We start from the raw sequence: 27,438 nt of genomic DNA on the forward strand, positions 1-27,438 counted from the left end.
AGAACCCATACTAACGAGAGTGTTGTCCACTGCAGAAGAAATCCACTCTGATAGGTACACAAATATAAATGAATGCACTCAAGGCCTGACTAAGCGTGTTGGGTTGTGCTGCTCATCAACGCATCTTGCCTAGCAGATGTGGTGTATATGGATTTGTCAAAATGCAGTGAAGCCTCCGGGAGAAACTGAAACTTTCTTATTTTCATTTCGTCTCCCAGATTACCTATAGCTGACCCGGAAGATATTTACTTTAAAGTACTTTTAGAAAACAAAATTATCCATTCCAAAGTAATGGCAAAAAACAACAACCTGGCAATTCATCAATTCAAAGCGGAAAACAATATGAATGGGCAGCTGCATAATATTGACGATTGACAGTGTGGGCGTGTGAGGGTGGGGTTGGTGTACGCATTTTGTGGTTGTCCACTGAACTACATTCACCTGTCGGGATACCTTTGCAGTTTCAGTTTCAAGAAGGTATCAGAACGTGTGGGCAGATCCATAGACGTTACGCCACGTCTGCTGTATAATAATAATAGTAATAATAATAATAACAATAATAAAAATCATCATAATGATGATGATGATGATGATGATATGAAGAAGAAGGCAGATGCCCGGGGGTTGTTTTTGTTTTTTGAGAGAGAGAGAGAGAGAGAGTGAGTGAGTGAGAAAAAAAAAGAGAAATAGAGACACACACACACAGACGGATAGACAGACAGACAGACAGGCAGACACAGAGAGAGATACAGAGACAGACAGACAGACAGAGAGGGTCAGAGAGACACAAAGAGAATTACACACAGAAAGAGGAGAGACAGACAGACAGGCAGAGAGAGACGGAAGCAGACAGAAATAAAGAGGTCGTTAACGCCACAACTGTAGATCAACTGAAATTATTAGTAAGGACACCCAAAACGCCAATAAATCGATAATTTTTGTCTCTTTTGACAGATTATCTAACAGACCCACTAGTGTCCGAAACAGAAACAAATTACTCATTCCTGACCTGAAAATTACATTGCAGTCTCTTGTACTATGCTTACACCTTTGACGAAACGTTTACACTTCTTCACGGAGAAAACAGTAATAACATCAATAAACTATTGTTGACAGGACAATTTGTCTTTTTCCCCAGACGAAGAAAGTGCAATGACTTGCTACCCCCCCCCCCCCCCTTCTCCGCCCCCCCCCCCACCCCCCAGTTCACCTGCCCCCCTTATCCCCCTACCTACCCCTTCCAACTTTCTAAACGTTGATATAATTACAACTTTAAACAAATCAATCCATCGCACAGTGGTAGATTTCCGTTCTATCTTGACTTCCGGTGTCATTACATGGAATTAAGGCACCAGTTCCTGCCGGAAATTGGTCGGTACTGTGCCGTGTCAGACCAAAAAAGAGAGAGGGAGAGAGACAGAGACAGACAAACAGAGAGAGAGAGAGAGAGGAGAGAGAGGGAGAGGAGAGAGAGGGAGACAGAAAGGCAAAGAGACAGAGAGAAAGACAGAGACTGAGACAGACAGACAGGCAGAAAGGTTGGCACTGAGAGACAGAGAGAGGGAAAGAGAAAGAGACAGAAAAGAGGCAGACAGACAGAAAGACAGAGAGACAGACAGGCAAAGAGACAAAGAGAAAGACAGAAACTGAGACAGACAGACAGACAGGCAGAAAGGAAGACAGAGAGGAACAGAGAAGAGAGAGAGAGAGAGAGAGAGAGAGAGAGAGAGTGACAGAGGCAGGGAGACAGAGAGGGAAAGAGTGAGAGAAAGAGAAAGACAGACAGAGAAAGAGAGAGAGGGAAATAGAGAGAGAGAGAGACACACACACACACACACACAGAGACAAAGAGAGACAGAGAGACAGAGGCATGGCATGAAGCAGGAAGAAGGCAGACGGGTGGGGTCCGCGGTAAAAATCAGCCTCATAAAAAAAAGAGTTAATGGTTGAACACCAAGCCCCTCGTTCCTTGTTATGAAAGAGATAAGTGTCCGAATCTTTATCCCTCGTAGGCCAGAGGTGCGCACGTGTGGGGGTAGAATGTATGGGACGGAGGGAAAAGGTGAGAGTGCGGAAACCTACTTATGCCCATATTTTACGTGCCTTCATAAATGTACGCAGGAAGACGTTGAACTCTTTCACACACACACACACACACACACACACACACACACACACACACTAATAATAATAATATCACCCACATTTCCGCAACCTCTGTTCAGCATTGCAATTTACCCCTCACCGCCGTCCCATCATTTCCCCGAAAAAAAAAGGCGTTCCAATGATATATATTGCGTTCCTTCCCAAATATTATATAGTCACACCTGCCAGACGGATTAGGAAACAGCTGCACACACACACACACACACACACACACACACACACACACACACACACACACACACACTGGCTTGAAAAAGAAAAGAGCTAAGAATGTTATCAGTCATCCGTCTAACCGTCCGAAGGTAACCAGACGAAGAATTCTTTAAAACTAGGATTTCCTCCCACTTCTCCACCCACCCCCTAGCATTTCTTTCTTTCTTCTTTTTTTTTTTTTTTTTTTTTTTTAATCTGGTAACAACAAACGTCTTGTTGCACCCTGCAGGCCGCCTATCCTGCTCCAGTTGCCCAATCCCCTCTTCCACCCCCACCTGTACCCTTCCACCAACCCACCCCTTCCTCTCTCATGTCTGGACGGAATGAAGAGAAGTCATTCATTCATGCCAGGTGTAGATAACTCTTGGGGAGATAAACACTGCCAAATCTGCCGACCGCTTCGCCTTTTTTTTTTTCTTTTTTTCCCCCTCTCCACTTGTTGCGGGACTTGGCATCCGGTTTTTTGTTTTTCTTAAATGGCGGTTAAATCATACACAACTCCACCATTGTCCCCGTTCCCACAATTCCGCTCTCTCAGGGACCATAACTCTTCACTTCCTGCAGCAGACATTTGGAATGACGTAAATCAGTCATCAGCCACTTCAAAAATTATTCCCCTTCTTTCATTTTTGTTTATTTGGTGGTTTTGATTTCTATGTTTTTTGTTCGAAACCCCTCTTTCATATCATTTATTTGTTTATCCACCTATTTTTGTGGATAGATATGGTATCAATATGATTTTATGAAAGAACTCTGCTTACGTCAGCTATGCGAGTGGAGAAGATGATGAAAAAAGAGATCAGTGGGCCGCTCTAGGCAGAAATAATAAAAGCGTGCATTTTTGTTTTTAATCAACTGAAAGACTTCTGTTCTGTTTCGGGGGGGCGGGGTGAGGGTGGAGGTTGAATAGTGTTGGTTAATGCGTTTGATGTGAGTAGTGAAAGTGGCCCGGCATTGACAGTAGCTTACCTGTTTCATTCATGGAATGTAAACTGAAGAACAAGGCAGCAAAAGAACGGTGGATCTTTATGATAAGAAAAAACAACAACATTATTTACATTGAAAAGGGATTATCAGTTATAATACTGTGTTGGTTTCTTCCTCCATCTGAACCAGAAACTTTAAGGAACTAATCAAAACAAACATAAAGAGAACGAATAGGCAGAACACCAAAGGAACATCAAACGTGATTAACATTGCAGATAGGTATATCATGAATTGTAACGACAGCGAACCAAGAACACAGGACAGACTACCGTAACTCTCTATTGCCTGGTTTGCCTGCCTCATCCATTCAGTCCCTTCAGCGCATACAAAACTCTGCTGCCCGACTCGTCCTCAGAAAGAAAAGATCTGAGCACACCACTCCTCTTTTGCAACATCTCCATTGGCTCCCTGTCTCACACAGAATAAAGTACAAGATCAGCACTCTGTGTTATAAATGTATTCACAAATCAGCCCCTTCCTATCTTTGTGGCTGCCTTCACCTCTACACTTCATCTCGCTCTCTATAATCGGTTTCAGATCCACTATGTTCACATAGTCAGATTCAAACACTCGACTGTTGGCCGCCGTTCTTTCTCTGTCTCTGCCCCTTGCATCTGGAATGAACTTCCTCTTTCGCTTCGTCAGGTCTCCGCACTCAGCTCTTTCAAGTCTGGCCTTAAAACCCACCTCTTCACAAGATAGCCAGCCTCCCTCCCATGCTTCTTCCTTGTCTTCAGTTTTAGAGTTATGCATGCGTGTGAATGACTGGTGTGAAAGTGCTTTGATTTGTCTCTGCACAAGATTCATCGCTATATAAATACTATCATTATTATTATTATTATTATTATTATTATTATTATTCTTAGAGAGAGAGAGAGAGAATGAGACAGACAGACAGACAGACAGACAAGACAGACAGACAGACAGACAGACGTAAAGACAGATAGACAGGCAGGCAGACTGGTGGTCAAACAAAAAAAAAACAGACAGTCAAGCGGACCCTCAGACATAAAGACAGACACGGACACCAATGATAGCAAAAAAAAAGGGGGGCGGAGTGGGTGGGTTCGAATTATCAGTGTTTAACAACAGCAGACCCCAACCCAGCAGAACCTGTGAAACAGCAAAGGCTTACACTACACACACGGAATGCATGTATGTATATATAATCCTGCCCACAGCCCCGCGGACAGTGTTTTCCCATGCTAAGAGCTTTCAACAACACAGATAAAAGTCCCTGTTTGTTCTACAGGAGCCAACGCTGAAAGAATGAAGGAATGTCCCGAACACTGATCGCTTCTGAAGGTGTTGGTGGTGCTCAGATCTTTTATCTGTCTCTTCGTCTTCCTGTCCCTGTCTGTCTCTCTGTTTTCTTTTTCAGTTTTTCCCCTCGCTCTGTCTTTCTATGTCTGTCCTTGAGTGTCTTTCTGTCTCTGTTTTTGACTTGGTTGCGTTCATTCTTATCTGTTTGTCTTCCTATCAACGTCTGTCTTCTCTGTCTGTCTGTCTGTCTCTGTCTCTCTCTTTGTGTCCCTCTGATCGTTTTCGCCGTTTGCTTCTTTCGTTTTAACAGCGAGGGTTAGAAGTATATATATATATATATATATATATATATATATATATATATATAATTTTTAAGGAAAAGGCAACACACACACACACACACACACACACACAAACCACCAACAAAACAAATTAATCAAAAAAATGTTCTTGCTCATATGTTACCCTCATTTAAAAAAAATGCCCCCCTTCTCTCTGTGTCTGTCTGTCTGTAGTCTCTGTATGTCTCCTCCCCTCTGTTGCATGCATGCACTACATGTTGCTGTGACTCCTGTTGTGACGGGCTAGAGGCCTGAGAATTAAAACATTTTTGGACAGGCGCAATAGCCGAGTGGTTAAAGCGTTGGACTGTCAATCTGAGGGTCCCGGGTTCGAATCACGGTGACGGCGCCTGGTGGGTAAAGGGTGGAGATTTTTACGATCTCCCAGGTCAACATATGTGCAGACCTGCTAGTGCCTGAACCCCCTTCGTGTGTATACGCACGTTAAAAGATCCTGTAATCCATGTTTGCGTTCGGTGGGTTATGGAAACAAGAACATACCCAGCATGCACACCCCCGAAAACGGAGTATGGCTGCCTACATGGCGGGGTAAAAACGGTCATACACGTAAAAGCCCACTCGTGTGCATACGAGTGAACGCAGAAGAAGAAGAAGAAGAAGAAGAAACATTTTTGACCTGACGTCTGTGTGTCCCCTCTCCCCCTCAGTTTCTCCTCACCCGCACACTTCCTTATGCCACAATAACATTTCAAGCAATTCTGATTATTTTGCCACTTTGACTGGCTGTGTCATGTATCGCTTTACATATGTACTATGTCAAAGACAGGTTTATGGAGTAGGTTGTCGTATAACATCCTCGTCTTTTTTTTCTTTTTCATTTTCCCCCTTTTTTTGTGTCGCCTCAGTTGCATGCAAGTCCATGGATCACTTTGGTATTTTGGTTTTAAATCCACATCTTTGTGTGTGAAAGATCGATTGATTAATCAATCAATCAGTAAATCAACCAACCAGTCAATCTCTCCCTTGTCACAATTATCCAAATAAGGGGTGGCAACTGTTAGGTGACTCTGACGGCCCTGATGGAGGAGCTTTAGATTACAGCCCGCCTGAATCATAATACAACTCCACGAAAGCCCTCTCTGCAGAGACAACTTTGCAAGCCGCTGTAATTGAGAAATACAATACAAACAAAACCCGTGACCCCCCAAGGAGCAAGCCACTTTCCCACCATGTCACCTCTTTTCAAACGACTGTAACGATGACATCACTCACAAGCTAGATAAACATTACATAGACTGTCCCCACCCCCCACCCATCCCACCCCCCTCCTCAACCCCCTTCCCTCCCTGCCACCACCTGACCTCTGCTCCTCCCCAAGCCCTACAATACGCTTACCCTTGCATGCCTTTCCGCCTAACCGTCCCACGCCACTCATCACATTCAGACCCGCCAGCCACCGCGCACCTGTGCAGGTGAAAAAGCAAGGGCTCTCTCTTTTTTTAGACACAGTAAAGAAGAAGAAAAACAGAACAGAAAGTCGAACACTGTGATTTCCTGTTGGAATTAAAGGATTTATCGTCAGACTTGGAACGGCATGGGAATACTTCACACCAATCGTGCCAGTTGTTTGTTTGCTAGTTTTGTTTTTGCTTCCAAAGACGTTTGTGTTGTTAACGCTACACACACCCGTTGAGTACCTGACCGTTATATATCGTTGTCCTTGTCCTCACTTCTGCTCTCCATCTCTCTCTTTTTTTTGTATATGTTACGTCTATGTGATTGCGTATGTGTCCCTTTCTTTCTCTCTGTACCCCCCTCCTTTATGTCTCTCATTCCTTCTACCCCCTCACCTCCCCCCCCCCCTCTCTCTCCTTTTCCCTTCTCATCTGTCTTCCTTCATCTATGTCCCTCCCATTCTCTCACTATCTGCGTCTCTGCTTGTCTTTCTCTACCCCTGTCTTTGTGTCTGGAGATCTCCATCTCTCACTGTCTGCTTCTCTGCTTGTCTTTTTCTACCCCTGTCTTTGTGTCTGGAGATCTCCATCTCTCACTGTCTGCGTCTCTGCTTGTCTTTCTCTGCCCCTGTCTTTGTGTCTGGAGATCTCCATCTCTCACTGTCTGCGTCTCTGCTTGTCTTTCTCTACCCCTGTCTTTGTGTCTGGAGATCTCCATCTCTCACTGTCTGCTTCTCTGCTTGTCTTTTTCTACCCCTGTCTTTGTGTCTGGAGATCTCCATCTCTCACTGTCTGCGTCTCTGCTTGTCTTTCTCTACCCCTGTCTTTGTGTCTGGAGATCTCCATCTCTCACTGTCTGCGTCTCTGCTTGTCTTTCTCTACCCCTGTCTTTGTGTCTGGAGATCTCCATCTCTCACTGTCTGCGTCTCTGCTCGTCTTTCTCTACCCCTGTCTCTGTGTCTGGAAATCTCCATCTCTCTCTGTCTCCGTCTTCTCTCTCCCCCCCCCCGGCACCCCCCGCCCCTCCCTCTCCTCTCACCGTAATTTCACTTCCTCCTTCTCTCATATATAGATAGATATACATATACACATATATCCCCCATCTTATTTTCCCTCTTCCTCTTTACTTTCTCTCCTCTGCCCCCCCCCCCCCCCCCACCACTTCCCACTTGTCTCTTCTTCTCTGACACTCCTTATCTCTTTCTCTACCTACTTACTACCCCTCCCACCCCACCCGCATGTCTACCTGCCTCTATCTCTGGGATGTTATAAGGCCGGCGACAGCAGCAAACCTAAACTTACACCTGTACTTCTTATGCATTCCTGGAAACCGCGTTTTCTCCTTCACTGAAAACAGTATTACTGTCCAGCATTCTGGACACACACGCATTATCAGGTGATTATCGTATTGTAGTTGTTTTTGTGGGTGAAGGTGAGGGCAGCTGTTGACTGGTGGGTAGGGGTGGGAGAGACAAATTTCAGTTTCGCTTTCTCAAGGAAGCGTCCGTGACTGGCTTCGGACAAATCCATATACGCAATACGATCGACATCTGCTAGGCAGATGCCTGACGGCAGCATAACCAAACGCGCTTGTTAAGCCTTGAGCGCATGCTTTTTTTTTTTTTTTTGCTGCCCCATCATCTGCACCGTTTCAGTGGCATTACTCCCACGCCGCTCATTTAGATTCCCCCATACACGGCCACACCCGGGTTCGTCCGTCGCAGTTCCAGCATCGGCAGTCCACAGGGAACCATCGATATTAGGTCGCCATGAGGCCACACACCAGAGGAGACCCTGCACTGCTGCTGAGTCACTTCGGTGGTGTTCAGTGGTGCCTGTTCTGTTTTAACGTACTTAGGACACCACCTACTAAGCCCCCTACTAACGACAATAATGGCTTAGTCGCGGAGCCAGACTGAGTGAGCGTCCCTCCCAGAGTGGAGACCGCCACCACGTCCCTCAAACAACAGCCACCCATGAATCTGCCGACACTGACGACATTGACAGGACTCACCCCAAGCACAGAAGTGGAGGGGTATCGAAACTGAGGTCACCATGAGAGCAGGGCATGAAAGGCCACAGACTTTGAGACTATTTTGATGCTTATAATTATTTGTGTGTTTTTTTTTCTTTTTTTCTTTTTTTTTTTTTACATAATTTTGCCAGAGGACAACGCTGTCGTTGCCATGAATTCTTTTTCAGTGCGCCAAGTACGTGCTGCACATGGGATCTCGGTTTATCCGTCGTCCCATCCGAAAGAGAGGGAGGGAGAGAGAGAGAGAATGAGAAAGGAAGAGAGATCGTCGGGGAGGGGAGAGAGAGAGAGAGAGAGAGAGAGAGAGAGAGAGAGAGAGAGAGAGAGAGAGAGAGAGAGAGAGAGAGAGAGAGAGAGAGAGAGAGAGAGATTCGGATGGTTTAATGTGTTTCGGCCACAGGCATACATACACACTGGGGAAGGGGAAGATGGATGGGGGAAGAGGGTAATCCAGCAGTTCATTTACAGACTATGAAGTGACTTCATTTTAAACACAGTATATAGGAACTAACTTGATTTTTTTTTCTCATTAAGTATGAGGTCATTTTCCAGATTGAGTATAAAGTTAATTCACTGCACGGCATACATTCTAAACTACCAATAACATTGGCATTCAAGGTTCAATGAAAATACGAGAAACACATTTGAGAGAGAGAGAGAGAGAGAGAGAGAGAGAGAGAGAGAGAGAGAGAGAGAGACACAGAGAGAGAGAGACAGAGAGACTGAGAGAGGGAGGGGAGAGGGAGAAAGAAAGGGAAGTTCAGACAGACACAGATACACAGAGATTGACAAACGGGAAAGAAGAAAGAAAGAAAGAACAAACAAACAAACAAACAAACAAAAAAAGAAACAAAAAACCCCAGAAAGACTGACGTGAAGTGGCTGACAGAAGTGTCAAGTTCCGTAATCCAGGCACAAGAGATGAAGGCGGGTTAGGAATGCTCTCCCCTACGGGTTGCTGTCTACAACCGGGGAAACACTGAACAGGTGAAGACAGCTGCATAACTCTCAACAGAGTGGCTACCCCTGATTTGAGGTTTTTCCCCCCTTCTATAATGTATCAACTGTCAGCTAGGAGGCCATTTTCATTTCTTTTATTTCCTTTCTCTTTCTTTTTTTTTTTTCTTCGCTTCTTTCTATTGACAATGCTAATCCTCAATAGTGTACCATTACAAGTGCGTTATCCTTTTTCTTTCTTTCTTCCAAAATAGTGTGCTGCTGCAAGTGTCTGTGTGTGTGTGTGTGTGTGTGTGTGTGTGTGTGATTTTTCTTCCTCTTATTTTGACTAATCCTACCATTTGCAGAGACCCAAGTTTTGACACACAACCGACGGAGCGGGAAACATCTGGTGAACAGTTCTGTGCGACGCTCCATGGGATTTTCACACTGAGAATTAAGGGAGAAGAACAAGCAGGAACGGCAGAAGACGAAGAAATCTAAACAGCGCACTGTTGTTACTAGTGATCTACCATTTCTTTCCCTCTTCCCTTCTTTCTTTCAACGACCCTGATAACAAACAGGTGAGAGGAGAGACACACGTTAGATCACAATGCCGGAAGAGGTAGTGATACAGATACATTGAATCACAGTTCACAGGAATAAAGCAAGAACCTGGGCAAACGAGCACGCCATGCTCTTTGCAGACAAACTATAAAAAAAGAAAAACAACACTCAAAGCACTTTCCTGGCGCAGACTTTTCCAGGTTGAGATTTGAACCCAGTCTCAGCCACGTAAGATAATGGCCATTACTCACTGGGCAAAAATAGTATCAGAACAAATTAGACAAGACTAGACGAGACTAGAACAGAATAGAATATGTCTTTATTACCAAGGGTCACAAGGATTATGACATTCAGTGCCCATAACCCTTTATACGGTCGAGCCCCCACCACCACCACCTCCCCCACCACTATGAGGCGGGGCAGTTTCAGTTTCAAGGTAGGTGTCAAAGTACGCACGGACTGATCCGTACATGCTACACCACACCTGAAAAAAAAGGAAAGGAAAAAAAAAAAAAAAAAAAAAGAAGAAAAAGAAGACAGCAATGACGCTTTCACCTGGCGAGGCGAGACAAGCGAAGCGGAGGGGGTGAGTGGTGGTCACCCGGGGTGGGGCTCCTGACCCCAGCACAGCCATTGTCCATGTCCGGCCACTTGTGGACCCTCCGACACGTTCCCACGCTTCTTCCCTGTCCACCCAACAACATCCCCCTTCCCCACATCCCCCCCTCTACCCCCCCCCCCCCCTCTCTCTCTCTCTGTTAGCAGACGGGTGGGCCTGCCAAGAAGGCGGAAGATAGATGGATAAGTGGGTGGGTGGGGAAAGGGAAGGTTTGTAATTGAAGGAGGCGACGGTGATGAGTGGAGAGACATTGACAATGAAAAGACAGTGTTTTTTGTCGTAGTTGTTTCTTCCATTCAGCGTGATGAGTGGAGAGGCATTGACAATGAAAAGACAGTGTTTTTTGTCGCAGTTGTTTCTTCCATTCAGCGTTAATAATAACATCCTTCAGACAAGAACAAACCATACCCGTGAACACATTTCATGTAATTTGCATGATCATGTGAACTCCACACACATGCAAACGCGCGCACGTTCAATGCTTTTATTCAATCAGACTGTTAAAAGGAAAGAGAGAGAGAGCAAGAAACAGACAGACCAGAGACAGAGAGACAGAGTAGTAGTAGTAGTAGTAGTAGAAGTAGCAGTAGTAGTAGTAGTGACAATTTTTCAGGTTGGGAGGGATGGTGTAAGTTTTCTTTACCAGCACGCTTGCTGTTTTGTGAGGACCGCCAGCAGTATTATACCGTGCTATGTTCTGTAGGAAGCTGAAGAGCATGTGATGTCAGCCACGGACTTGTAAATATTCTTTAAGTCCGTTGGTGTCAGCTGAGACTTCTTCTGCTGTCCGCATTCATCTTGTTAACAACTGTGCCTGTCAAGATGGACGCCTTTGTGTAAACTACGGCGCAGCGCCATCTGAGGCGCCGCTGGCAGGTTCTTTTCGGCCTCCTTCCGCTTCTTATCGTCATTATTGTCACCAGGATTGTATTCACTGTCATCACCATTATCATCGTCATCATCATCATTACCACTACCATGTCTATCATTATCATCAAGGTTCCGGCCTGTCGTTTTCCTCCCTCTTCTTATCGTCGTCATCATCATCATCATCATCAACATCATCACGAACACTGTATTCGTTGTCATTATCTCCGTCATCATTATCATCGCCACTACCATTATTATCGTTAACCGATCATCAGTATCAATCATCATTTCTTTTTAAAAACAAAAACAAACATAACTGACGTGTATTTTTGTATTAATGTACACGATCATCGGTATTAATTAACATCATCATGACCATTATTAATCTATAAATGTTTCATCATTGATGCGTTAGCTTTGTATCACTATACACAATAGTGATATGAGCCGTTTTTGTTGCTGCAGCAAAAATCATCCCATCTTGCACACGATGAAGCGGATTGGTCGGGGAGTGGAGGGGGTAGTGGGGGGGGGGGGGGGGGTAGTGGGGGGGTAAGCACAGGAACAGTAGCAGTGGTAGTAGTAGTAGTAGTGACAATTTTTCAGGTTGGGAGGGATGATGTAAGTTTTCTTTTCCAGCACGCTTGCTGTTTTGTGAGGACCGCCAGCAGTATTATACCGTGCTATGTTCTGTAGGAAGCTGAAGAGCATGTGATGTCAGCCACGGACTTGTAAATATTCTTTAAGTCCGTTGGTGTCAGCTGAGACTTCTTCTGCTGTCCGCATTCATCTTGTTAACAACTGTGCCTGTCAAGATGGACGCCTTTGTGTAAACTACGGCGCAGCGCCATCTGAGGCGCCACTGGCAGGTTCTTTTCGGCCTCCTTCCGCTTCTTATCGTCATTATTGTCACCAGCATTGTATTCACTGTCATCACCATTGTCATCGTCATCATTATCATTACCACTACCATGTCTATCATTATCATCAAGGTTCCGGCCTGTCGTTTTCCTCCCTCTTCTTATCGTCGTCATCAGCATCATCATCATCATCATCAACATCATCACGAACATTGTATTCGTTGTCATTATCACCGTCATCATTATCATCGCCACTACCATTATTATCGTTAACCGATCATCAGTATCAATCATCATCATCATCACCATTCTTTTTAAAAACAAAAACAAACATAACTGACGTGTATTTTTGTATTAATGTACACGATCATCGGTGTTAATTAACATCATCATGACCATTATTAATCTATAAATGTTTCATCATTGATGCGTTAGCTTTGTATCACTATACATAATAGTGATATAAGCCGTTTTTTGTTGCTGCAGCAAAAAATCATCCCATCTTGCACACGATGAAACGGAATGGTCGGGGAGTGGAGAGGGTAGTGGGGGGGGGGTAAGCACAGGAACAGTCAAGTCGGTCAAACAGGTAATCCAGTCTCGGAAAATGGCATGCGTTGTTGTTGTTGTTGTTGTTGTTGCCAGTTACCGTGTTTCTTTCTCCCTTTTGTCACCAGCATTGTATTCACTGTCATCACCATTATCATCGTCATCATCATCATTACCACTACCATGTCTATCATTATCATCAAGGTTCCGGCCTGAAGAGACTGAGGATCGGGGGGGATAAACCAACCCGCAAATCAATCACTGACAAAGTGAGAGAGAGAGACAGACAGACAGACAGACAGACAGGCAGACAGGCAACCGACCGACCGAGAGAGATAAAGACAGAGGGAGAGACAGACAAACAGACAGACAGATAGAGACAATGAGACAGACAGACAGACACATATACAAAGAAACAGACGGAAAGAGACATGTAGAGAGACAAACGGATTTGGATAGAGATAATTAGCCAGAGGCAGAGATAGTGATAGGAGAGAGGGAGAGACAGACACAGAGAGAGAGAAGAGAGAGAGAGGGGGGTGGGGGGGGGGCGACAGACTTAGATAACCACACAAAAAGAATGAGAATAAAAAGAGACAGCGAAAGAGACAGGGAAACAATGTGTGTGTGTGTGTGTGTGTGTGTGTGTGTGTGTGTGTGTGTGTGCGCGCGCGCGTGCGTGTGCGTGTGTGTGTGTGTGAGTGTGTGTGAGGGGGTGGAGACAGAGACAATTAGAGTGAGACAGAGGACTAAGACACATAGAGAGACAGACAGAGACAGACAGACAGACAGACTGACAGAACAGGTGGCTTTGCACTGGACTGACCCCATGACACTGAAATAACTACACAAAGTCTGGGTGAACACGAGACAAGACACAGCAGAATGGATAGGATGGAAGGAACAGTAGAGTTGTTTGTTATCCAAAATATCCAACCTTCTGTCCATCCAGACTCACCTGTCAGAATTCTGGTTCACAGGTCACACGTTACAGGTATTGTTATTCCTCTCTACTCCTCTCCTCTCTCTCTCTCTCTCCTCTTTTTTTCCTCAGGCTCCTGCTAGCTTCTGCCCTTTTCAGCACCTGTGAAAAAAAACAAACATAAACAATGGATGACTCTTTATCATTGCACTGGCTTAAAGACTTTGTTGTTGTGTTAACAGGAGTGGAGGTTAATGGAACAAAAACAAAACAAAACAAACGAGAGAGGGAGAGACAGACAGACAAACAGACAGACACAGAGAGAGAGAGATGACGACGACGATGATGATGGTGATGATGCTTTGTTGAAGAAACACATAAGGTTCATTTCAATGGGGAGTAGGGTGATAGGTCATTCAGAGAAAGAGAGAGAGAGAGAGAGAGAGAGAGAGAGAGAGAGAGAGAGAGAGAGAGAGAGAGTTATATATCCGTTATATATCAATCACACATAATTCGGGCACGATGGGCAGGATATTATACCCTACCAAAACATCTGTGTGTGTGTGTGTGTGTGTGTGTGTGTGTGTGTGTGTGTGTGTGTGTGTGTGTGTGAGCGCATGCGCGCCCGTGTGTACATAATTAAAAGGGAAAATATGAAACGTATGTGTGTGCGTGCTCGCGCGTGTGTACGTATATGCGCGAGTCAGTACTTACACGCCTTTGTACGTGTGTAGGTATCGCGTATGTTTTGCATATGTGTGTGTGTGTGTGTGTGTGTGTGTGTGTGTGTGTGTGTGAGAGAGTGCGTGCGTATGCATCAGCACATGTCTCGCACATGTGTGTGTGTGTGTGTGTGTGTGTGCATGTGCGAGCGTGTGAATCAGGTTACCACAAGAGAGATAAAGTCAGCTGCTCATTCAACCGTGATCGGGCTGAGAAGGAAAAAAAACACCACAAAAAACAAAACAAAAACCTCCACCCATTCAGAGAAAGCAATTTATCCGATACTACTACGGAAGCGGAGCGGATCACGGACTACTTTGTGAGCTGACTGCAGTTTCACCTGATAGTAGTTTTCATGGCTCGTGAACCACAGCATGTGGGCTTCTACCATCCCTTAAAGAAACCATCGGTTAAACATGAAAAAGAAAAGAACACCCCCCCCCCCCACCCACACACACACACACACAACGAGAAAGGGAGGATACAAAAAACACACACACTCACACAGCTGAACTAAAAACGCCAAACCATTCTGACAACCCTTCTCTTGGGCAGGCTTGGAACAGAGAAAGAGAGCGAGAGGGGGGGGGGGGGAGGGAGGGGGAGGGAGAGAGAGCGAGAGAGAGAGAGAGAGAGAGAGAGAGAGAGAGAGAGAGACAGACAGACAGAGAATCTTGAAAGCGTGAAAAGCAATTGAAAGCCAGTTGATCGAATCCAGAAAAAAAAAACCCACTCAGTCGCCACATTGCGGCTTTCTTATCGTTATAAGGTCACAGTTCTTCACTTAAAAAAAAAAAAAAATTTCAGATACTTAGCTGAGAGTGAAAAGGAAAATCGGTGGGTAAAAAAAGCTACCGTTTGATTACTTGAACCGGTTCAATTCAAATACACAGTCTATCAAAAAGAAAAAGAAAAGGGAGTGAAAAAAAGGGGGGGGGGGAAGCTGACAAGAAAGAGAGAAAGACAGACAGGCAGAGACACAAAGAGAATATTGGCGTCCTATTTTTTTTCTTTATCTGTGTCTCCGTCTGTTCCTCCCTTTCTGTCTTCTCCCTCCCTCTCTCTCTCCCTCCCTCCCTCTCTCTCTCTCCCTCCCCCCATCTCTCTCTCTCTGTCGCCTCGCAACATTCAATCAGCTGATGTGCCTGCTTTCAATTCGCTGCCGACGAATTTATGAACATGACTGACTGAAAGAAGAGTGTGTCAAAGGTATTCAGTTATCTTACTTTATCATTTCCAGTTTGAGGGAATCATAATGTCTTGGACAGGAAAGATGCCATCCACCTGATGACCAGATGCCTCACCTGCAGCGATTCCAGCAGACAATCATATTCCGACTACGCACGGGGCACTGCCGCCTGCGAGACCACATGTACCGAATGAAGCTGTCACACACTCCTGACTGCCCGTGTAAGACAGGCCCACAAACCCCGGAGCACATCCTGCAGTCCTGCCCCCTGTATCAAGATGCACGGACGCAGCAGTGGCCCTATGGAGCCACACTGGCAGAAAAGCTCTGGGGCACCAAAGAAGACCTCATCAAGACCACCACCTTCATTTCCAGCATAGGACTGCAAGGCTGAGACCATGATCACGGGGAACGCAGAAGAAGAAGAAGAAAAGATGCTTTGATCTTTCTCTTCAACGGGCGCAATAGCCGAATGGTTAAAGCGTTGGACTTTCAATCTGAGGGTCCCTGGGTTCGAATCTCGGTGACGGCGCCTGGTGGGTAAAGGGTGGAGATTTTTCCGATCTCCCAGGTCAACATATGTGCAGACCTGCTAGTGCCTGAACCCCCTTCGTGTGTATATGCAAGCAAAAGATCAAATACGCACGTTAAAGATCCTGTAATCCATGTCAGCGTTCGGTGGGTTATGGAAACAAGTACATACCCAGCATGCACATCCCCGAAAGCGGAGTATGGCTGCCTACATGGCGGGGTAAAAACGGTCATGCACGTAAAAGCCCACTCGTGTACATACGAGTGAACGTGGGAGTTGCAGCCCACGAACAAAGAAGAAGAAGAAGAAGATCTTTCTCTTCTCCAACTCCATCTCTCTCACCCACCCCACCCCTCCCTTAGCCACTCTGTCTGCCTAACCTCTCTCTCTCTCTCTCTCTCTCTCTCTCGATGTATTTTCTAAAAACAATACCTTTCAGCCAGTCTATCGGTCTGTCGTGTCTTGCTTTTGTTTAATTCGTCTTTCAGTTTCCGGTCTTGTGGCGAAAATGAGCTTCCATATTAGTGACAGAAGCATTCTTACAGATATGTTACGTGTCTGTTCGTTCATCAGCATTCTTCTTCTCATCTTGTTGCTGTTGTTGTTATTGCTGCAGATGTTGCTGTTATTGTCGTTGCTGTTGTTGCTGTTCTTCTTCTTCTTCTCCTTCTTCTTCTTTTCCTCTTCCCCCTCCTCCTCCTTCTTCTTCTCTTCCTCCTCGTTCTACTACTTCTTCGTTTCCTCTTCCTCCATCTTTGTTTGTTTCTTTCTTTCTTCATTCCTTCCTCCACCCTTCTCCTTCTTTTTCTTCGTCTTCTTGAGCTTTTCCATCAGTAATAAACGGAGAATGGTATGTTTATCCTTTCCCAACAAAGTTTTCTTTCTTTCCTCTTTCGCCGAATAGCTCTTTTTGTTCTTCACCACCCAGCTTCTTTCCTTCTTCTCATCCTGCTGCTGCTGCTGCAGTCTCTCCTTTCTTCTATTTTTTTTTCTTCTTTCTTCCTTCCCGTCTTTCTTTCTACCTTCTGTTATTTTCCATCCCCTCCCCCACCCCTTCTTTCTTCTTCCTGATTCTCCCACTCCCCGTATCCACCTTCTCCCTTCCTTCCTTCCTTCTCCTCCTCATCCTTCTTCTCCTCCCCCATCCTCGCTTCCCCCCCACCCCCATCCCCAATGCATTCTCCTTCACACTGGTGAGAAAACTCGAGAGAAAACAACATGATGCTAATATAAAGAAAACAACATGATACTAATATAAAGAATAAAGAAAACAACATGATACTAATATAAAGAAAACAGCAGCAAGCACTATAAGCGAAGCATATGTATCAAAGCAAACAAACAAACAAAAACCTCTTTGTGCGAATACTGCAAACTGAAGAGTACGTTGTGAGGGATGGTGTGTGATGACTATTACAATTATATGCACCGCAGGTAAGAGAGCCTGAACGTATACGTATACGTATACGTTGAGGTGTGTGGGGAAAGTAACGCTCTCATCTACACTTACTCCCTTTGTCATGTCAAACGAATTCCACTCCATCATCAGTCCTCAGTCGTGCACGGATATATAATGTATGTATAAGTAAAACAGGACGAGACTTCCTTGATACTGAAATTGGAATTTTTAGAATACAAAACAAAACAAAAAAGAAGGAGAAGAAAAAAACCCAGAAAAGAAAGAAACGGAGCATGGGGGTGGAAGGGGGAGGGATTGGGAGATAACACATTGATTCAATGACATTCATTTTGAACTAACACTTACGATGTCACAGGAGTTTTGCTTCCAAATTTGAACGTAGCACGTGATAAGCGTAACAGAACCGAAGACATTTTTCAGAGAACGAAGAATAACTGTGGGCAGTGAAAAGATGATGCACCAAGAAAGGAGAGTTACTGTGGGTGTTAGGAGATCTGTGCACGGAATGACAAACGATTGTGCGCAGTTAATTTCAATTAAATGCGAGTTTTATGGAGCACAGCCGACCGCAGGAGATCATATCATGTGTGCAGTTATATTCACGGTACGGGATATGGACATGTTCTTATAATGCCCATGTTTTCTTTCCACGTAATGCCTATTCATTTTTAAAGTAAGCACGCTGCATGTAACCAGTTTCACGACCACAGAAAACAGGATGAACCAGGAAGAAGACAACACAGCCTATCGATTTCCAGAGTAATACTGAAGGTACATATTATGGTGTCACAAAGACATAGAAAAGATGAACACATTCCGACAGACAGAAGATGCAAACATATTCCAAACGATATGTAATCATAACAAAGAAAAGGAAAAAAAAATGCTTATAATATAATCCTTTTGAAAACAACTACCGAATCCCATTGGCACAGGGAAAATGGGGGACGGGACAGTTCGTCTTTGTGGCAAATGGAAATAAATGCTGCCAAACTAATATCAGTTTGTGAGATAAGAAGCGTAAAGGAGGAACGGACCTCGTCAGAAGGAATGGGGGGCTGGGGGAGGGGAGGGGAGGGAAGGGGGGGGGGAGAGAAGACGGGAGACCTGGAACCTGGCCAACTGAGAGAGTTTTACGTTAAGGGACAGCACTCTGTCACGTTATTTCGTGGACAATTTCTAACAAGAACAGTTCCACGTTCCACGAGAATGGAACACGACTTCCCCACAGCCTTTTTGTCTGTCAGTGACCCATTTCTATTATCATTTCCATCTCTTCAACCTTCAATACACCCCCATGGATGTAAGGAGGGTCGACTGGTGCAAGTTTTCACACAGAAATCGTGAAAAACAAGAACACGTCTTTCACCGTCCAGCTCTCAGTGCATGATCAAAAGAAAGAAAAAAAAAAGAAAAGAAAAATAGCACTATGCAGCATTATGTCTTCAACACACCTTCTTTTGTATGGAAGGGTCAAATAGTGCAATCTAATGCATTTCATACCCCCCTAAAATTGTCAGAAACAAGAAATATTTGTTCTTTAGCTGTTATGCATGATTGAAAGAGAAAGCACCTTGCATCAAAAAGGCAGTGCTCCCAATTCTCCCGATTCAAAATTGAATTAAACGGTTGATTCACCCTTTTGCCATTTGTTCTGAAGGGTATTTCAATCCCCATTTTTGGGAACTGAGAGAAAACCCACTTCCCATTGTTAAAACGCATTCTTGGCAAACACTGATATAACACTCATGTGACTTCAAACCATGCGCCGATGTCCGCAACAAACACGCAATATTCAGTCAGTAGGTGCTGGCTTTGTTACTGCAATGTTACAAACGGTTTCGCACAACACAATGACATCCCTGTAGTTGCTTTTCCGGTGTATTGTTTGTTTGACAGACTGGCCGGATGGCTGAGAAAGCTTGGGGCAAAGGTAAGTGGGAGAGAAGATAGAGCATGCCTACATAGACGCAGCACAAGTGTTAAAAAAAAAAAAAAAAAAAAAAAAGATTCCCCAAAGTTAGAGTAAATCTCAGGTACGAGGTGAACTTGATTATCTTTAAATGTAGAAAAAGTGTGTATTTACAATTTTCCAGATGCCACTATGTTGCAGATGCCACTGTTTCAGGAGAAGCAAACCGAAGAACAAAGCCAATCGATTCGACTAATCCATGTCATACAAACTATCCGCTGTTCAAAGCTCCACATGTAACACAACACACACTTCACGAAACCTACCGCATGGCTTCATAAACAGTACGGACTGAACGGCAATAAAGATGACCCCTTGTTAGCAGCTTAATCAGCCACTGAGCACAAGATCCATTTAATCAAACTTAAGCAGAGCTGGAATACGAAAGGTAAACCGCACAAACATTGTATAAAAGTAACCACTTCCCTGGGGGCGAGAAAACACACCGCTTGTGTGTAACCGTTGATCCAACACAATGTGCTTAAATGTGCAATAAAACCGTCAGCTGTCAGTCCTACCTTCACGCGCCGTCACCCCTTCCCTTCCCTCATAACCATTACACTATGATTAATAATGACGAAAATGATGATACTGGAGACCATGATGACGGTTACGATGGGTTTTTTTTTTATGTTGCTGTAAAACAAAAGTCATCAGTATCATCACTGCTGGTAGAGTGTATTTTTCTAGGTTTGTTGATTCACGTGTTTCAATCTCGCAAAGGATCATCGTTTTATTGTTGGCTACTTCGGTAACTAAACTCAACCCACGGTCACTCTGGCCAAGCTCTGGGGAGTTACCTGAGGTATATAGTAGGAATATAGTGGGAAGAAGAACTATCAATAACAGCAAGGGCTTCATAATTCCATTCTGCAGGACACGGACAAGCTAAAGAACTCATTTCTTGTAAAAAAAATAAAAATAGCAGAATGGAATCAGCTGGAGGAAGGAGTTGTGCGTGCAAGGACGACCGCAGCATTCAAGGCGGCCATCAAAAGTTCCCTGCCAGCCACTGTTTTCCATCATTTACAGCAGACTTTTTCCTTCTTTTTCTTCACATGCGCTCTCCCGGGTCCGTTGCGACGATGGCCATACTGGCCTCTGCGATGTTATCTACCCTGATCCTGTCCGACCGATTCAAAAGTACTGGCGACGAAACCGATCTAGTCGGTATCATGGTGGAGATGAGTTTAACGACCTATTATTGGCTGATGTCCCTCGGGCCAAGTTGTTGAGGACTTTGGGTCTTGGTTCGGTGGAGGTTGCGTTGCTCGAGGGCTTGGGTCCTGGGTGCCTGTCCGCTTGGGTGGTCCGTCTGCCATTTCAAGGGGGTGGGGGGCGTGGGGGGGGGCTTGGGTGCATACTTACCATCTCATCAGACCATGTTTATATGCATGTGCGTTTCTCTCCATGTAGTATCCTAACATCCAGTGACTAATGGAAGGTAGGATACGCCATAGTAACACTATCACGTTCTCGTTCTCTCTCTATTGACCTCTTCCTTAACCACTCGTTTATTATCCATTTTCTTCACTTTACTTATATCTCAGCTTAGTTTTGTTCAAAATTCATGTATATTCATGTCTTCTAGTTATGATGACGTCCGTCACATATTCAGTATGTACATGTGTCAGGACAGGACTTTATATAAGATTTTCTTGTTGTCCTGTTCATCGATATCTGTGTTGTATTGTGACATGTTCCAAATAAAATACTGTTTAACTCTCTTCATACGAACGGCGAAAGAGACGACGTTAACAGCGTTTCATCCGAATTACCATCATCAAAATATTGCAAACGGAACGCTCTTATACTGACGAGGTGAATGTTGACGAAGAATACCACAGTTCTGACGACGGAAGCTAAAGGTTGGGTCATTCAGACACCCACTGGACATCCGAGGGGTCTATGTAGAGGAGAAGAGAGGACTGGCCGTACTGAGTGAGTTAAACCAACACTATCACAATGGCTATCTCACTCCGCAAGAAAAAAAAAAAGAACATAGTGCAGATGGGTTATCTGTATACATACTCCCATTAAGGTGGAAACCATACAGCTGTTTGCCACGGAAGGAATAATGGTGAAAGGAGATTTCAGGTACTATGATGATGGGATAGAAGTAAGTGGGAACAAGTAAAAGCAAGGCACGTTTTGTCTTGTTGTCAGTGTTAGAGATACGTATCAGAAGATTGTTAAATGTTCTTGAAAGGGAACGAGAGAGCGAGAGAGCGAGAGAGAGAGAGAGAGGGAGAGAGAGAGGTGGGAGGGAGAGAAAGAAAGGCGGGGAGAGAGAGAGAGAGGAGGGGGAGGGAGAGAGAGAGGGGGGAGGGAGAGAAAGAAAGGCGGGGAGATAGAGAGAGAGAGAGAAGAGGGGGAGGGAGAGAGAGAGGGGGGAGGGAGAGAAAGAAAGGCGGGGAGAGAGAGAGAGAGAGAGAGAGAGAGAGAGAGAGAGAGAGAGAGAGAGAGAGAGAGAGAGAGAATTCAAAAGGACAATTGCCAACAAAACGTCGTGATGTCATATTACACTTAGCCAAAACAATGTCCCAATAAAACTGAAAAAAAAGCAGCGTCCAAATATAATTATGCATTCCCGTATGAAGCTGCGATTGATCTCCTCGAGAAGATTACCGCACCCCTCTTCAGCATCATCAACCGTTCGCGTCTGTGTGAGTAATATTATTGGGCACCCATGAAAGCGTAAAGTATCTCTACCCTTGTAGAACCTACTAAATAAGAAGAAGCCTCTCATTCAAATTTGTTGGCGTGTGATCTTCTTCATTCTTTTGCGTGCCGCCACATACACATACGACCTCAGTTTATTATCTCATCGAAAGACTGACACCCGCTTCATTTGATTTGAATGATGTCTGACCTGTTTTGTGATCCTTTCAATAGAGCAAGACACCGACGAGTTCGCAATTAACATTGGTCCTTACGGTCACTGAACTGATAAAACTCATCGTGTTTCAGAACATAACGTGGAAGCAGACAGACAGACAGACAGACAGACACACACACACACATATATATATATATATATATATATATATATATATATATATATATATAAAGGAGCAGAGAGGTAGAGGCAGGCGCGGCCGAGCCAGATAGAATCACCGACAGCCACTACGTTCATTGACTGGATCACTTCAGTACACTTTTGGGTTCTGGGGGAATCCACAAAATTGCTGCATTCCTGCGAAAGCCATGTCCTGTGAGTTCTGATGACCCAAGACCTGAAGCAGATCCAGGATGATGTTACATTGTGGTTCAGTTTACACAAGTACCTCTAACACCAGAAACAGTTTTTCCTGCCATATCTGGCACAATCTATTTTCACTCCAGCCAAAGTGCGGCAATACAAGACAACACACAGAACTAGAAGCCAGAAGTTAGATTCTTTGTTGAAAAGAAAGGTGCCACTACGATCTCGAGTTACGAAATCGTGACCAGTACAGGCGGGTTAGACTGATTTAGCTTAGGTGAGAGATGTTGGAACGTACCCCATCCCCACTCCCTCCCCACCCCCCACCCCCAACACCCCGCCCTCCGCCTCACACCGCTTTATTCCCCCCACCGCCTCCCTCCAATTCCCAGCCACTTCCTTCAGCCCAGTCCACCCAAGATCCAGTGAGGAGGAGGGATGCTCCATTCTCCCATGCAGAGATCGAATCAGATGTGCGCTCAGCCAGGGTCACTTTTTCATGCCACATACTAACCCACGCTTTCACAACACGCTTTGGTTGGCTGAACTGGACGGAAAAGAGATTTTGGGACGCATGCGCTGTATGTCGTTACTGACTTGAAACTGTGCATGCGTATCGACACTTCTTTCACTCTGCCATTTTATACAACATTAATGGCTGCTAAACATGTTGCGAGTGGGTGGCATGAATCGTTTCCGAGGCTCGAGCTTTGCGCAGTTCGTGGGTGGGACAGTTTTTGTCTACACCTGTGAAATTGGGAATGCGATTTTCGCTTATGTGGCGAGTCTGTTCTCCCATCGTGCACTCATTTTTTTCGCCGTCGAACTGCAGTATGTTCAAAGCCTATTAATTAAGGCTACACATTTTCTGCTGTTGTGATCGAGCTCGTTGTTACATTTCGGTGCTCCACGGTTTCTTCGCTCAACAGTTCGACACGGTATTTGCAGACAGGGTCGGTAATTCGCCAGTCGGAGCTACAGCTATCTGGGCTACTGACAGGGGCAGTACTTCGCTGTCTGTTCAATAAACCTCGAGGGTTTAGTTCGTTTTGAGAGGAGGGAAATATGAAGGGTTGGTATGGGCTTACTCTGTGGCTGCAGGAACCACACACGTTTCATGAAATGGACGAATTCTTTTTGTCCACACCTGTGAATTGAGAAGCTTTCGTTTTGCTTACGTGACGTGTCCAAGGGCCTTGCATTAAAGACCACAGCCACCAACAACTTGACCTTAAGGGCAGATCGCCAATAGATTGTTAAACTCACCACTACAGCCCTGCATGATCAACTGCATGTCGGCTGCAATCCTTTTTTTTCTAAAGGTTTTTAAGCAAGTTTACACCCTTCGCTGTTCTGGACGCGCCCGCCGGTCGCCAAAGTCAGCAATGATAGATATCTCCAGTCTCTCTCTCTGTGGTGTGTGTGTGTGTGTGTGTGTGTGTGTGTGTTCCCCATCTTTTGTCTTTCTTTCCTTGTCCACAATGAAAAACATCTGTGTTCAGTCGATACTGCAACACGGGCTGCAAGGACTGAACGGTTTGCGAGTGAAACTTTGGTGACTGGTCTCAAGTTCTAGTGCTGTGCTGAGGGAAAAGTTGGTGCCGTATGCTTTCAAGTTTGATGGCCAGTGCACACACACATAATTACCACTATCAACAGTCCCTTTGTTATGAACTTGTCTTTATATTTACAAAGTACTGTGTATATCGCTGAAGGGAAAACCTCGACAGAATGCCTGTCACAAAAAGGAGTCAAAGGTACGCGCGTATGTGTGTGTGTGTGTGTGTGTGTGACACCCAGAGAGTGTATGTGTGCTACCTATCCTTTCTCTCCCCCCCCCCCCCCCCCCCCCCCGCCCTCCTCGTTACTACTGGTTTTCTTACCTGCAATGTGGTGTTAACTAGTGAAGACTTAGCTTCTATTTCCATAATTTGATAGCCAGAAGAAGTAAACCGCGACTGCCACCCAGCAAGAACCCCCCCGCCCCACCTGCTCCCCCCTCCCGCCCCCCGCCCCGTCACCTCCCTCTCCCTTCGATGGCGAAAACAGTACCTTCAACGACTCGGGAGAAACAACGCGAAAAAAATAAATTAATGGGTGGACGGGTGGTGGTAGAGACGGAAAATAAGTCAACGAACAGAAAAGGTGTGAGTATATAACGACGGTACGGCAGGATGGTAGTGGTAACACAGCTCCTCCCTCCCCCCCCCCTCCCTCCACCCAACACCCTCCCGGCACCCCTCCCCCCCTCTACCCCCCCCCCCCTCACCCCCTCACTGAACTATAAACCGAACAGAGCGTGTTGTGGCAGTAAGTAGTGGTAGTGGTGAGACACAGCAGAGAAGTAAATTGATGACGACCCCCGCGCCAGGTACGCTATATTCAAGAAAGGTTTATATGCCCCTGACAGATCCGGAGATGACAGATTCATAAAAAGCCGCCAGGGTCTTCCTTTCCCCCTTCCCCTCCCCACCCTTTACCTTCCCCTCCCTTCCTTCTATCCCCTTCTCCTGTACCGCTGTGTAGCGAAGAACAAAACTTTCCCACGCTTCTGGCGTTCCGCGAAGAGCTTAAGGAAAAAAAAAATATGAAGAAAAAAAATGTTTAAAAAAAAAAAGAGAGACACTTTCTCCTCCGCCCGCCTGCGAGATAGAGTTTGTTCGCTGCGCTCTCTCGGTGCACACACAAAACGGGCAGGGGTTGGGGGGGGGGGGTTGGGGCTGGGGAGAGGAACAGAGAGAGAGAGACAGAGAGAAAGAGAAAGGACGGGGAGCAGAAGTAAAGGTAGGGTGGAGTGTCTTGCTTGCTCGCTCAGGTGATAATGAACTTGCCGGGCAGAGTCGGCCGAAAGGGAAGGGCAGAGAGGTCCGTGGTGTGCGTCAGTGTGTGTGTGTGTGTGTGCAGTTTTGGTGTGCGCGCGCGCGCGCGTGCGTGCGTGCGTGCGCGTGTGTGTGTGTGTGTGTGTGTGTGTGTGTTGTGAATCCTGTGAGTCCTGCTTTCGTCTGAGCCTTCGTTATTGTTTTGTTGTTACGTTGTTGTAATCATAATAACAATGATAACAATGACAACAGCAACATTATCATCATCATCATCATCATCATTATTGCGGTGTTTGTTGTGATAGTGGTACTTTATTTGTTCACGCAAACATGATTCGCACCCCCTCCATTCCACCCCACCCACCCAAAAAAGGACACACTACAACATGACTCGTGAAGCACTACAAATATAAATCAAATACAGAATGAAGATACAGGAGGAAGATGGTCACCATTCGATCAGAAGGTTGTCTAAAGGTTCATGATAATGATTAGCCATGAAAGGGGATTTGTCCGGAAAAGATAATCTTGATGCAGATGAAGAAAAGAAAAACAGAGATAGAAGACTGGAGAAAAGAGAAATACGCATGAGGAACGACTTCACAGCAAAACGGGCTGTTAATGATCTTGTCAAGTGAGACGCAATTGTCAAAACACGCTTTCCCTCCATTAACCGGTTACGTTTGCTTCAAACTCACGAACCCCAATGACCCCCTCAACCCACCCCTCACCCCACATCCCTGCCAGTGCCCCCATCCTCCCCCACCCCCCACACCTCCTCGCCCGCAGCAACATTTGAAAAAACAACAACACATCAGTGGTATTCAATTCACTTTCGATGATAACGTGCAGTCAACGATACGGTTCGTGTTTCTGCACTTTTCGTGCGAGGATGCCAGGTGATAGAGAAATATTGTTCCACTGCACAGTGCCCTATCTCCCCACAAAGCACAGGCAAATCTCGGGTTGACAGAATTTGAAAGGAGAAAAAACAAAAGTCAGCGGAGTTTAGTCACGTAATCAACACACACACACACACACACACACACACACACACACCTGTTTAAAAGCCAACCAAACGAAAAAGGGAGAACTACCTGCATGAATTCAGGATTAGCCTTTCAATTTATCTTCGTCTTATACTTCTTCTTTTTGTGTTTGTGTGGGTTGTTGTTGTTGTTGCAAGCAACCAAATCTCACGTTCACTCGTGTTTTTTGTTGTTGTTGCTTTTCTCTCACAAAGTGGGCTCTTATGTGCATAACCGTTTTAAACTCTATCGTTTTTTTTTGGGGGGGGCATGTGGGGTGGTGGTGGGCAGGAGGGGAGTAAGGAGTAGGGGGTCAGGGGAGGTGTCCCTGGAGGGTGTTACATGACGTAACAGTATTCTGGCTTGTGCCCTGTTTTTTTGCTGACGCAAAGCTATTTGGTTTAACTCACTCAGTACGGCCAGTCCTCTCTTCTCCTCTACACAGACCCCTCGGATGTCCAGTGGGTGTCTGAATGACCCAACCTTTAGCTTCCGTCGTCAGAATTGTGGTATTCTTTGTCAATATTCACCTCTTCAGTATAAGAGCCTTCCACTTGCAATATTTTGATGATGGTAATTGGGCTGAAACGCTGTTAACGTCGTCTCTTTCGCCGTTCGTATGGAGAGAGTTAATTCTTTTCTTTCTTTTTTTTTTGTGTTTGTTTTGTTGAATGGTTGAGTCATTTCTCCAGTCTGCTCTTTGCAGTCAGTTATCATTCTTTTTTTTTTTCCCAGTGGCATTGAAGGATCTACCTTACCCCTGAGTGCTGCTCAAATGTATGCTCGTCAGAGAAAGGCTGTCATCTC

The 27,438-nt window shown here is 45.2% G+C and overlaps 1 protein-coding gene across 1 annotated transcript in view; it reads right to left on the minus strand.

Moving 5' to 3' along the window:
* LOC143280860 (uncharacterized) overlaps nt 1-27,438 on the minus strand; it is a 171,286-nt gene that overhangs the window by 138,562 nt on the left and 5,286 nt on the right. The window contains 1 exon segment of the mRNA XM_076585586.1: nt 13,780-13,905. The gene's annotated coding sequence lies outside the window, so the exon portion shown is untranslated.

Source organism: Babylonia areolata, chromosome 4 (assembly GCF_041734735.1).
Source record: "Babylonia areolata isolate BAREFJ2019XMU chromosome 4, ASM4173473v1, whole genome shotgun sequence".
Taxonomy (NCBI): domain Eukaryota; kingdom Metazoa; phylum Mollusca; class Gastropoda; order Neogastropoda; family Buccinidae; genus Babylonia; species Babylonia areolata.